Source organism: Cucurbita moschata, unplaced genomic scaffold (assembly GCF_002738365.1).
Source record: "Cucurbita moschata cultivar Rifu unplaced genomic scaffold, Cmos_1.0 Cmo_Scf00001, whole genome shotgun sequence".
NCBI lineage: Eukaryota > Viridiplantae > Streptophyta > Magnoliopsida > Cucurbitales > Cucurbitaceae > Cucurbita > Cucurbita moschata.
This window is the reverse complement of record NW_019268517.1, coordinates 5,338,048-5,350,224: the sequence shown is the minus strand read 5'-3', so window position 1 is coordinate 5,350,224 and position 12,177 is coordinate 5,338,048.

The following is a 12,177-nucleotide window of genomic DNA, read 5'->3' as shown; positions in this document are numbered from 1 at the left end:
CGAGAGGATGAACAAAACGAAATGTAACGATAGGAGTAAAATACATTCATGAAACGTTAAGGTTAGGTTACATATCGGAGTGATATGGATAAGAGAGATTGATGAAAGAATACGGTTAGGTTACGGGTGGAAAGGGATAGGTTGTGATGGATTGATAGAACGATAGTGTTAGGATTGATAGAACGATAGCGCTAGAATTGATAGAACAATAGCGTTAGGTTACGTTCTTGTGATGATATGACTAAGGTACGTTTACGTAATGATATGTTTGTGATAGGTATAAGAATGTTAAGGCTATGATAAGTTAGAAAACGATATTAGTTATGAAAAGGGCGTAAAGGTAGTTTACGTCACTTTAGAATTTGGGGATGTCCAGCACATGTGTTGTTGCAAAACCCCAAGAAACTAGAACGTCGTTCAAAATTATGTCTATTTGTAGGATACCCCAAAGAGACGAAAGGTGGTTTGTTTTATGACCCTCAAGAAAATAGAGTGTTTGTATCAACAAACGCTACATTCTTAGAGGAAGATCACGTAAGAAATCATCAACCTTGCAGCAAACTAGTATTAAGTGAGGTTTCTAAAGAAGCAATTGATAAAACAACAAGAGTTGTTGATCAAGCTGGTCCTTCAACAAGAGTTGTTGATGGAGATGACACTTCTGGTCAATCACATCCTTCTCAAGAGTTGAGAATGCCTCGACGTAGTGGGAGGGTTATAACTCAACCCGATCGTTACTTGGGTTTGGCAGAAACTCAAGTCATCATACCTGATGATGGCGTTGAGGATCCATTGACCTATAAACAGGCAATGAATGATGAAGATAGAGATCAGTGGATTAAAGCCATGAATCTTGAAATGGAGTCAATGTACTTCAATTCAGTCTGGAAACTTGTAGATCAACCAGATGCGGTAAAACCCATTGGTTGAAATAGATCTATAAGAGGAAACGAGACCAAACCGGTAAGGTATAGACCTTTAAAGCTCGACTAGTAGCAAAGGGTTATACCCAAAGAGAGGGAGTGGACTATGAAGAAACCTTCTCTCCTGTTGCTATGCTTAAATCGATTAGAATACTCTTGTCTATTGCCACATTTTATGATTATGAAATTTGGCAAATGGATGTTAAGAAGACCTTTTTAAACGGCAATCTTGAAGAGAGTATTTATATGGCTCAACCAGAGGGGTTCATTGAACAGGATCACGAGTAAAGGGTTTGCAAGCTTAAAAGATCCATTTATGGGTTGAAGCAAGCATCTAGATCTTGGAATATAAAGTTTGATACTGCGATCAAATCTTATGGCTTTAAACAGAATGTTGACGAACCTTGTGTTTATAAAAGGATAGTCAACTCTACAGTAGCTTTCCTGGTGTTGTACGTTGATGATATCTTACTCATTGAAAATGATGTGGGATGTCTGACTGACATTAAGCATTGGCTAGAGACACAATTCCAAATGAAAGATTTGGGAGAGTCTCAGTTTTTTCTTGGAATCCAAATTGTTCGGAATTGCAAGAACAAAACACTAGCATTGTCTCAGGCATCGTACATCGACAAAATGTTGATTCGATATAAGATGCAGGCCTCCAACAAAGGATTATTACCTTTCAGGCATGGAGTTTATTTGTCGAAGGAACAAAGTCCTAAGACACCTCAAGAAGTTGAGGATATGAGACACATTTCCTATGCTTCAGCAGTCGGTAGTCTGATGTATGCCATGCTATGTACCCGACCGGACATATGCTATGCTGTGGGAAATGTCAGCAGATATCAGTCTGATCTGAGACGTGCTCATTGGACTACCGTTAAGAATATCCTCAAGTATCTTAGGAGAACGAGGGACTATATGCTACCGTTAAGAATATCCTCAAGTATCTTAGGAGAACGAGGGACTATATGCTAATGTACGGTGCTAATTTACAAAGCCCCTCACGGCTTAAGTGTTTGAAGGGCACCTAGTGAGTCTAGAACTACGAGTTATGTAATCTAGGGCAAGTGGGAGAAAAGCCATGAGTATGTGATGCCCTAGTTTATTGTATTTATGTCTTTCTCTCTACTCAACGTTATAAAACCCCACTAGAGTTTTAGTCCAAGTGGGAGTTTGTTGGGTTTTATGTCCTAAAACTTATTGTAAACAAAAACATATTCTATTTTCAATAAAGTTATTATTGTTATTTATTCAGTAAAGATTGTTATTGAATAAAGTGAACTTTACGATCATTAATCTAAATCCAATAAACTAAGAACACTCTGGTTATAGTATGATTACTTGAACTATATGTAGAGACATAAAAGTGGATAAAGTTCAAGTATATAGTCAAAATGATCTATAGTATAAGGATAAGGTTGAGTACCTCATTCTGGGGACACTATGGATGCGGCCCACTTTTGTATATGATATAAACAATGTGATCACTAAATTGTACATGTGGAGACATGTGAGTGGGGGTGTCCTATGCAATGAGTATTGCATAAGATCGAACCATGAAGAAAACCACTCTTACTTTATAATGTCGTTTACTGTTGAGACTTATTTTCTTTTTATTCGATGACCTAGGTAACTCGATCTTAATCCTGAGCTTACCATGAACTCCTGTTTATTCGGAATTATCCTTAGATTTGCATGGGTGAGAGTGGCTTGAGTTTGTCGACTCAATAGGCCTCCCATTTCAAGGGTAAGACTGGGTGAATAGCTGGGGACGTGGGGTGCAAGATGGAATTCGCTCCTACCCACTTTTAGGAATAGAAGAAAGGTAGTTCCCTTAAGCACTGACTCTAGGTCTTGAACAAGGGGCCCCACCCTCTCATTGGTCTGAGAGGGATTCGGTTTACTGGTTGGACCACAAACCAATTGTTCATAAGAGGATAAGTGGGACATAAGGAACAAGAAGTAACTTCAGGGGTAAAACGGTAAATTAACACAGCTTTAGTTACGAACAACCTGTGAAGGATCGACTTACTAATCATGGTTATATCAAATGAACAGAAATATATCTATAGTGAGGAAAGTGCAACTACTAGGCTACAGTGGAGTGTCCTAGTAGTTAATGAATGTTGGTTAACATGCTTAATGAGTTTAATGATTAATCTTGGATCGTTGGAGCCCATGATCTATAGGTCCATTAGGTCCCTCTGCTAGCTCATATCGGACTAAACCATAGAACAGTGTGACGAGTGAGTTCAAAGTGTTCGAATTCAAATTAGGGAATATGCGCTACATATATATGATATATTTAATCGCATTTTTGTTTTATTTAGGAATTAAACAAAAAGAGAGAATCTAAGATATTTAAATAACTCAAATATGTGTCGGAATTGATTGGGATTGGCATATGAATTAATATTAAATATTAATTAAATAGTTTAATTAATCATTTAATATTACTTTAATTTTAAATTAATTATTCAAATTAATTCTTGAATTAAAATGAAGAAAGTCAACATGTTGACTTCATTTAATGGAAAAATCCATGTTAGTGGAATTTTGAGGTGTCAAAATTTGGTTTAACCAAACATGCATGCTTGCCACATAATCCCATACATTTGAGTGGAATTTGAGTGTCAAAGTTTGGTGAACTCAAACTTGCATGCTTGCCACATAATCCCAAACATTTGAGTGGAATTTTGACTGTCAAAATTTGGTGATCTCAAAATTGCATGAACATGCAAATGTAACTCTATAAATAGAGTGATCATGATACATGGAAGGTCTTCCTTGGTGAAAAACCTTGAGACAAACACTCTCTTCGTATATACTAAATCCCTCCCAAGTTTAGTCACTCACCTGATTCCACAATCCTGTTCTAAGGCCGGAGGATAGTGGAGAAGACACTAGTGGTTGTTCGAAACCGGTTCGCGAGGAAAAAGGAATTTGAACTACAAACGGTTAGTATTCAAACTCATTAAGTTTTAATACTTATGAACGTGCTAGTTATTTACTATAATTGATGTTCTAAAAGTGCCTAAGATCCAAATTGCTTCCGCATGTGTTATATTAACACTATCAATATTATGATAAAAGCGTAGAACGTTATGTTAGGTCTCTTAAATTATGTGTATACAGCATGATATGAATGGCATGAAATTATGATAAATGACATGAAGTATAACCCCGTAACTGAAGAATGAGAAACGATATGATATGAATGATGAATGATATCTGAAACGATAATGAAAGGATATGTTGATATGAACCAAGAGACATCAATCATACAATATGCTTCAATGAAGATGTGAAGAAAAGGTTGTCAAAATTATCAAAAGATGTTTCAATTCATGCTACATTGAAGAAGAATAAAGTTTGATTGTTGTAAATTTTGGGTGGGTTATAATTTAGAGTAATTAAGACTTTTTATTTAATTTCGGTTACATTTACATAATGGCTAATTATGGCCATAAAGTGTGAATGTTACAACTTTTGGAATGCCTTTAATAGTTTCATTTTGAGGCTATATAAAGCCATCTATGTTGTATTTGTAATGAGACTTGGAAAATATATCAAAAGAAGCATTTGTGCTTTTCTTTAGCCAATGGCTAAGTTTCTTTGCAATTCTATGTAGTTTAGATTGCATGTAGAATCATTCAAGCTCGACATGATCAATCTTGCTTGTGGAGTGATTCGAATCTCAATCAAGTGTTTGAGATATTTGATCAACAAGAATCATTGAAGCTAGACATGATCGATCTTGCTTCTGGAGTGATTCGAATCTCAAGCAAAGTGTTCTTGGCTTGAGATATTCGATCGACAAGGTAATCCGAATCTTATTCCCCTTGTATTGACTCCTTATCTTATCATTTGGTATCAGAGCTTCAGGCTCAAGATCGGATATATGTTTCCTTTGCGTTTCTTCTCAATTTGATTTTTATTTATTTTCATCTTTTTAGTTTTTAATCGACCCAGAGTTCAAAATTCAATCTTTGCTCTATTTACAATTTTGAGAGGTGAGAATGAGAGCTTCATTTGTGTAAATGAGTGCAAACAGAGTGGCCTAAAATTCCTTGAGTGTATACACGTGAGAGAGTGTTGTGAGGTCCTTCGTATTTCCATAACTTATTTTTTGCAGCAAAGTTTCACAAATAGATTCGAGGACGAATCCTCTTGAAGAAGTGGAGAATGATATGAACCAAGAGACATCAATCATACAATATGCTTCAATGAAGATGTGAAGAAAAGGTTGTCAAAATTATCAAAAGATGTTTCAATTCATGCTACATTGAAGAAGAATAAAGTTTGATTGTTGTAAATTTTGGGTGGGTTATAATTTAGAGTTATTGTATTTTAAGACTTTTTATTTAATTTCGGTTACATTTACATAATGGCTAATTATGGCCATAAAGTGTGAATGTTACAACTTTTGGAATGCCTTTAATAGTTTCATTTTGAGGCTATATAAAGCCATCTATGTTGTATTTGTAATGAGACTTGGAAAATATATCAAAAGAAGCATTTGTGCTTTTCTTTAGCCAATGGCTAAGTTTCTTTGCAACTCTATGTAGTTTAGGTTGCATGTAGAATCATTCAAGCTCGACATGATCAATCTTGCTTGTGGAGTGATTCGAATCTCAATCAAGTGTTCTTGTCTTGAGATATTTGATCAACAAGAATCATTGAAGCTAGACATGATCGATCTTGCTTCTGGAGTGATTCGAATCTCAAACAAAGTGTTCTTGGCTTGAGATATTCGATCGACAAGGTAATCCGAATCTTATTCCCCTTGTATTGACTCCTTATCTTATCATTTGGTATCAGAGCTTCAGGCTCAAGATCGGATATATGTTTCCTTTGCGTTTCTTCTCAATTTGATTTTTATTTATTTTCATCTTTTTAGTTTTTAATCGACCCAGAGTTCAAAATTCAATCTTTGCTCTATTTACAATTTTGAGAGGTGAGAATGAGAGCTTCATTTGTGTAAATGAGTGCAAACAGAGTGGCCTAAAATTCTCTTGAGTGTATACACGTGAGAGAGTGTTGTGAGGTCCTTCGTATTTCCATAACTTATTTTTTGCAGCAAAGTTTCACAAATAGATTCGAGGACGAATCCCCTTGAAGAAGTGGAGAATGATATGAACCAAGAGACATCAATCATACAATATGCTTCAATGAAGATGTGAAGAAAAGGTTGTCAAAATTATCAAAAGATGTTTCAATTCATGCTACATTGAAGAAGAATAAAGTTTGATTGTTGTAAATTTTGGGTGGGTTATAATTTAGAGTAATTAAGACTTTTTATTTAATTTCGGTTACATTTACATAATGGCTAATTATGGCCATAAAGTGTGAATGTTACAACTTTTGGAATGCCTTTAATAGTTTCATTTTGAGGCTATATAAAGCCATCTATGTTGTATTTGTAATGAGACTTGGAAAATATATCAAAAGAAGCATTTGTGCTTTTCTTTAGCCAATGGCTAAGTTTCTTTGCAATTCTATGTAGTTTAGATTGCATGTAGAATCATTCAAGCTCGACATGATCAATCTTGCTTGTGGAGTGATTCGAATCTCAATCAAGTGTTTGAGATATTTGATCAACAAGAATCATTGAAGCTAGACATGATCGATCTTGCTTCTGGAGTGATTCGAATCTCAAGCAAAGTGTTCTTGGCTTGAGATATTCGATCGACAAGGTAATCCGAATCTTATTCCCCTTGTATTGACTCCTTATCTTATCATATGTACATAATACTAGCGGGGTTGTATTAAAGGATAATGAGAATGGAAAAGTTTTGGGACCTCATGTATTATGTGTGCTCATGCATTTGGGGGGATACCCCTATCCCATCACGAGGGTACGGACGCGTACATCCAATGGCAGGACAATGATCGTTATGATTTGCATAGCGCTGCCGTGACGTTTACTAGTTCTAGCGGGTGTCGGGCCTAAGGGGCTCCTAAAGTATGCCCACCGGATAAGGAAAGTGGCCCAGCGGTGTGTGAACTAGCTTGTGAGTCCATACTCGCACGTATGGGCTGTGTGTAGAGTATATGGTACATGTCCAAAATATCCGTTAGGACAGCACCGTAGGAAAAACGAAACGAAATGAAAGATAAGTCTCATCATTTCGTGTCTTTTGTTGCGTCGTTATAAAGATGTTTTTAAAACACGCAAGTCCATGGCTGTGTTTTAAGATAAATGTTATTGTTTATGGAATTTAAATGAAGTCTTCCCCATTAAATATTTATGGTACGTATACAGTAGCGACCTTAAATTAAGTAGAAAATTTCAGGTCATTATAGATTTACACTCGCACGTGTGGGTCGTGTGTAAAGAAGTACTACATATCCAATTTGTTCGAGATTGGAGGTCACTCCTAGATGCGCTAGAGCTCGATCCCAAGAGCATGTTGCATGTGTTTGCCTCAGCATTACCCCTACAGTGGGTGACATACTGAGTATTTTTCGAAATACTCAAGCCGTGTGACACATATCATTTTTCAGGTAAAGACAAGACGCCCATGTACGGACGATGACGACACCAGAAATAGATACTGTGGCACGTGCATAGAGTAGTTGCATGTTTAAATTCTTAGTCTTGGTCAGTACAAAACGCTTTTATTACATTATTTAAATTATTTCATTTGTAGTTGTTTTTGTTTTAATTTTAAATTCCAACGTTATGTTTTGAAACATGTAAGACCGACAATGTGTTCTAGTAGTTTGAAATGTTCTGAATGTGTTTTAAATTTTCCGTTATTTATGATGAGTATCTAAGAACTATATGCCGCATTTAAGAGACAAGCATGAGACTTAGTAGCGACTCTGAGTATGTAGAAATTTAGTATCATTACATAAAACATTAACTTGAGACTAAAGGAGAAGCTAAACCTTAATGGGAATGAGTGAATAAAAAAGAAAATACGAGAAACACACAACCGAATCAAATAAGTTAACAAATCAAAATTTGTTACCCATGCAGTGTTAGAAAGCCATGACAATGGGATGATCTTAGAGTCTAGGTCGAGGCCTAAGCCATCGAGGCTAGAAATAAGTCACTTAGGTTGAGGCCACCTTGGTCGAGTTGAGAAAATCTTAATGAATAGCTTTACCGAGTAAGCTTAGGTCTAGTCAAACACCTTCATCCAAGTATATGAGGAATCTCTCTGCCTTCTTTGTTTTAATATAGAACATTAGGACTTAGAAACATCTACGTTTGTTACCACCATATTTGTGCATCATCCTAAAACATGAACGATGCACAAGATACCTTATGGTAATCTAAACTCTTCAGTAGATGAAATATCATCATCAATGATAGCCATAACTCTACCATGATTAGGTCCTTAGAGGTCCTATTGATGATACGAAGCTTGTTTGTCTTACAATTTCATAATTATTTCATCTCTTGTATCATCTTAGGGTTGTTGGTTGTCTACGCTCGTTATTTGGTTCTCATAGTCTCTACTATTTCACGAAATGTCTCCCACATTAGGGTAGTCGTAGTGGGGACCGACACTACTAGAGGCACCGATGGTGCCACTTGTGGTACTCTAGGTAGTGACAAGGCTAGGCCTATATGACTTATCGAAGCTTCACGAGTCAAACTCGGATCCCTACCTCATCCTCTGGCAGGTGAACATTCTTTTCCACATTTTTTAGGTGGCACAATATGTTATCTAATATATAAGTAGCTAAATCTATGATTCCTAACATTAAATCTTCGGTTATACATAACATCCATAGCGACCCTAATTTTCCTAATCAAATATAGATACCGCTGCATGCATGACATGACTAATAAGTGTGGAAAAGTCTGAAAATATTTCATAAACGATGTCGTGGACTTAAATGTTCATAATAAATTCATTAAAAACAATATTGTTATGACAATATAGCAGAAAATAGCTAACGTGAATTTAAATGAGATAAAAAAAAATAACATGATGTCGTGATCTAACAAAGGGCTATTAAAACAAACATGAATGCAATTACCCTAGCTTCGATCTAATGGCCTTCACCAGACGCCGTCATCTATACACGAGTGCCTTACCTTTACCTAAAAAAGAAGAGTAACATGTGACTTTGTATTTTAAGAAATAATCCATAAGTAACCCCACTATGGAAGTAAAAAAAATGCAATCAATTGCAATATTGTGGGACCTATCATTTCATAAAACAATCATGACATGGTTTAAACTCAGTCCAGGCAGGGTTGAATATGTAGTACTTTCTTACACACGGCCTACGCACGTGCACATAGTCTCACCAGACAGACTCATGTATATATTCCCTAGGCCTCATTTGTCGGGTTAGTGCACGCTCAGCCTACCGAAAACCACATAGAGAAAGGACCCATGTAATATCAGAACAAACATAGATATCGTAATGTACGCATTCGTATTAATCACAATGGGATAGTATCCTGAGGCAAATGACACACATAAATGCATGAGGTCCCCATATCTTAAAACCATGGCATAAGTTTATGATTCAAGTCATAAATCCATTTATTCATGACATAACAAGTCTGTGAGACATGCATACGTAATAATTGTCATATCTTCCCTAATTAACATAATTTACATTGCTTGGCGTATGGAGCTTTATGAATCATATCATCAATATCATAAATATAATTCCACAACATGATAACATGGTATAGTCGTATTATAGCATACCTTATAACAAAACATAATAGGACATAGCGTAATTTATAACATAGCATAGCATCACATAATACATGCAAACAGTCATAACAATGACATGTGCAGGGTTTACTAAATTTCTTGAGTTGATGTTCGTTTTATCCTACTCGTCAAGGAATAGTTCCAGAACTAACTCCAAATCCACTTCCTCTATTTTCTTTTTTCTTCATCGTGTTCTCCAAATTGGCGTTGGCTAGAAATAAAATAAATGATAGTATGGAGATTGAGAAATAACACACAAACCTTAAGCTTGGAATAACTCTAGGCACTTCTTCATTGTTTATGATTGTATCTCCTCAACCTAGAAGTATGATTATTTACTAAATATGTTTCATACTCAATATTTTCTATTTTTTAGGTAAAGGCAAAGAGATAAGCAACACAGGATTGCTATAGAGAGTTTCGATAGAGTTTGGTTTATATTACAAATTTTCATTCTTTTAATATCTTATGCAAACATGTTTCATTTGAAACAAGGATGAGTTTCATGTTATCGAAGTTTAACAGTCCAAAATGAATGTTTTATTCTACCCTATGGTTTATTATGCAAATACATTTCAACCTATACTAACCTATACTAATGATGCAACCAAATTAAGCCTAGACTACGAAATGGAAAAAACAAACAACTACCCTATGCATGTGCCACGGTCCTGGGATGTACGATGCCGCCGTTGTTGTCACATGGATGCCTTGCCCTTATCTGCAAAAGTAAAGTAGCATGAGGCTTGAGTATTTATAGAATACTCAGTAAGTGACCCCCTTTCCGGATTATGCGACAAACACATGCAATGAAATGATGGGACCTATCTTTCGTTTCGTTTTTCCTACGGTGTAATCCTAACAGGTAATCATGGACGTGTACCATATACTCTACACGCAGCTCATACGTGCGAGTATGGGCTCACCAGCTAGTTCGCACACCATTGGGCCACTGTCCCTAGCCGGTGGGCATACTCTTGGAGCCCCTTATACTGGGACCTGTTAAAACTAGAACCGTCACGACAGCGCTATGTAAGGCATGACGATCGTTGTCCTGTCATTCGATGTACGCGTCCGTACCCTCATGATGGGGTAGGAGTATCCCCCCAAATGCATGAACACACAATATGCATGAGGTCCCACTAGTCCTACGGTTATCATTAATGAACATAACCCCGTGTCACGTTTTCATGCTTACATGTCATTCTCATTCTCATTTCGTTACATGTCATACATATTCCTAGTGGGGTTATGTTTCATGCAATTTACCGTATTTCATGTCATACAATTCATACAGCTACATTCAAATATTCATACAAACAAGCAATAATTGTACAAGGGCCACACATCGTCACATGCATAACATATCACATCAACTAAGCAGCATATATAACATACATTCACATTCACATGATTTCATACTTAAGCACATTAAGCTAGCATACAATTTAATGACACGTGCATATCCACGGGCACGTGCCAACATACAGCAATTAACGTGTAACCTACGACGGGTGAGCCACTTACTTGGTAGGCCTTAGCCGAAGTACTCCCTAGAATATAACGTAAGCTCCTAGCTCCTCGTGGACGTTCTACGCTTCCGTTGGTGGTTGGTTCCTATTGGTTCATTAGTCACTTTCGTTAGTATTTAACAAATAATAATAAATTCCCAACTGGAATTTGTGAAATACGACCTTAAAATGTTCCATTTTACCTTAAACAGGTTTTCTGAGCCGAATAAGCCGCCGGAGCCGAGGAGCCACCGCCGAGCCGATTAATCCACCGACGCCGAGAGGAGCCGCGCTGCAGACGTGCCACGTGGCACAATCAGAGAGCAACGCGTGTGCAGGAGTCTCGGGTCGAGGCACGGGTTAACGGATCACTCATGGGTGACGGGCCGTTCACGGGTGACGGGCCGTTCACGAGTGACGGGCCGTGCGCGGTGATGGGCCGGTTCACCCTAACCCCATTTTTGGTACAGATTTCATTGGTAAGGACCTCACACTCCCAAATCTGGAGAAGCTCGGAAGTTCACCGTTCCGTCTTCCTTGCCGATGGTGTTCAGCGTAAGGGACTCGTCCAAAACCTACTCCCGAGGTGTATAAAGGGTTCTGAGGTTACTTTTGTGGTGTAAAATGGGGGTTCTAACGTCGATTCGTATGGTTCGGCTTCGCCGGAGTTCCGTTGTTTTTCTGTTCCTTCTCGTTTTCTTTTCACTGTTTTCATTTCTTTGTAGGTTCTCCCAGGGTGGCGAAAGGTCAGGGACGTGATTTGTGGCATCCCCGCCCTCGACCACCCTTTATGGGTCGTGTGCGAGCGAAAACTCCAGTGCTGGAGTTTTCGTCTCGGCCGACGACCCTCACTTTTTTTTTTTTTGTTATATATTTTTGTGATAGAATATGAACATTCTACACAAACTGATATGAACCAAGAGACATCAATCATACAATATACTTCAATGAAGATGTGAAGAAAAGGTTGTCAAAATTATCAAAAAAGATGTTTCAATTCATGCTACATTGAAGAAGAATGAAGTTTGATTGTTGTAAATTTTG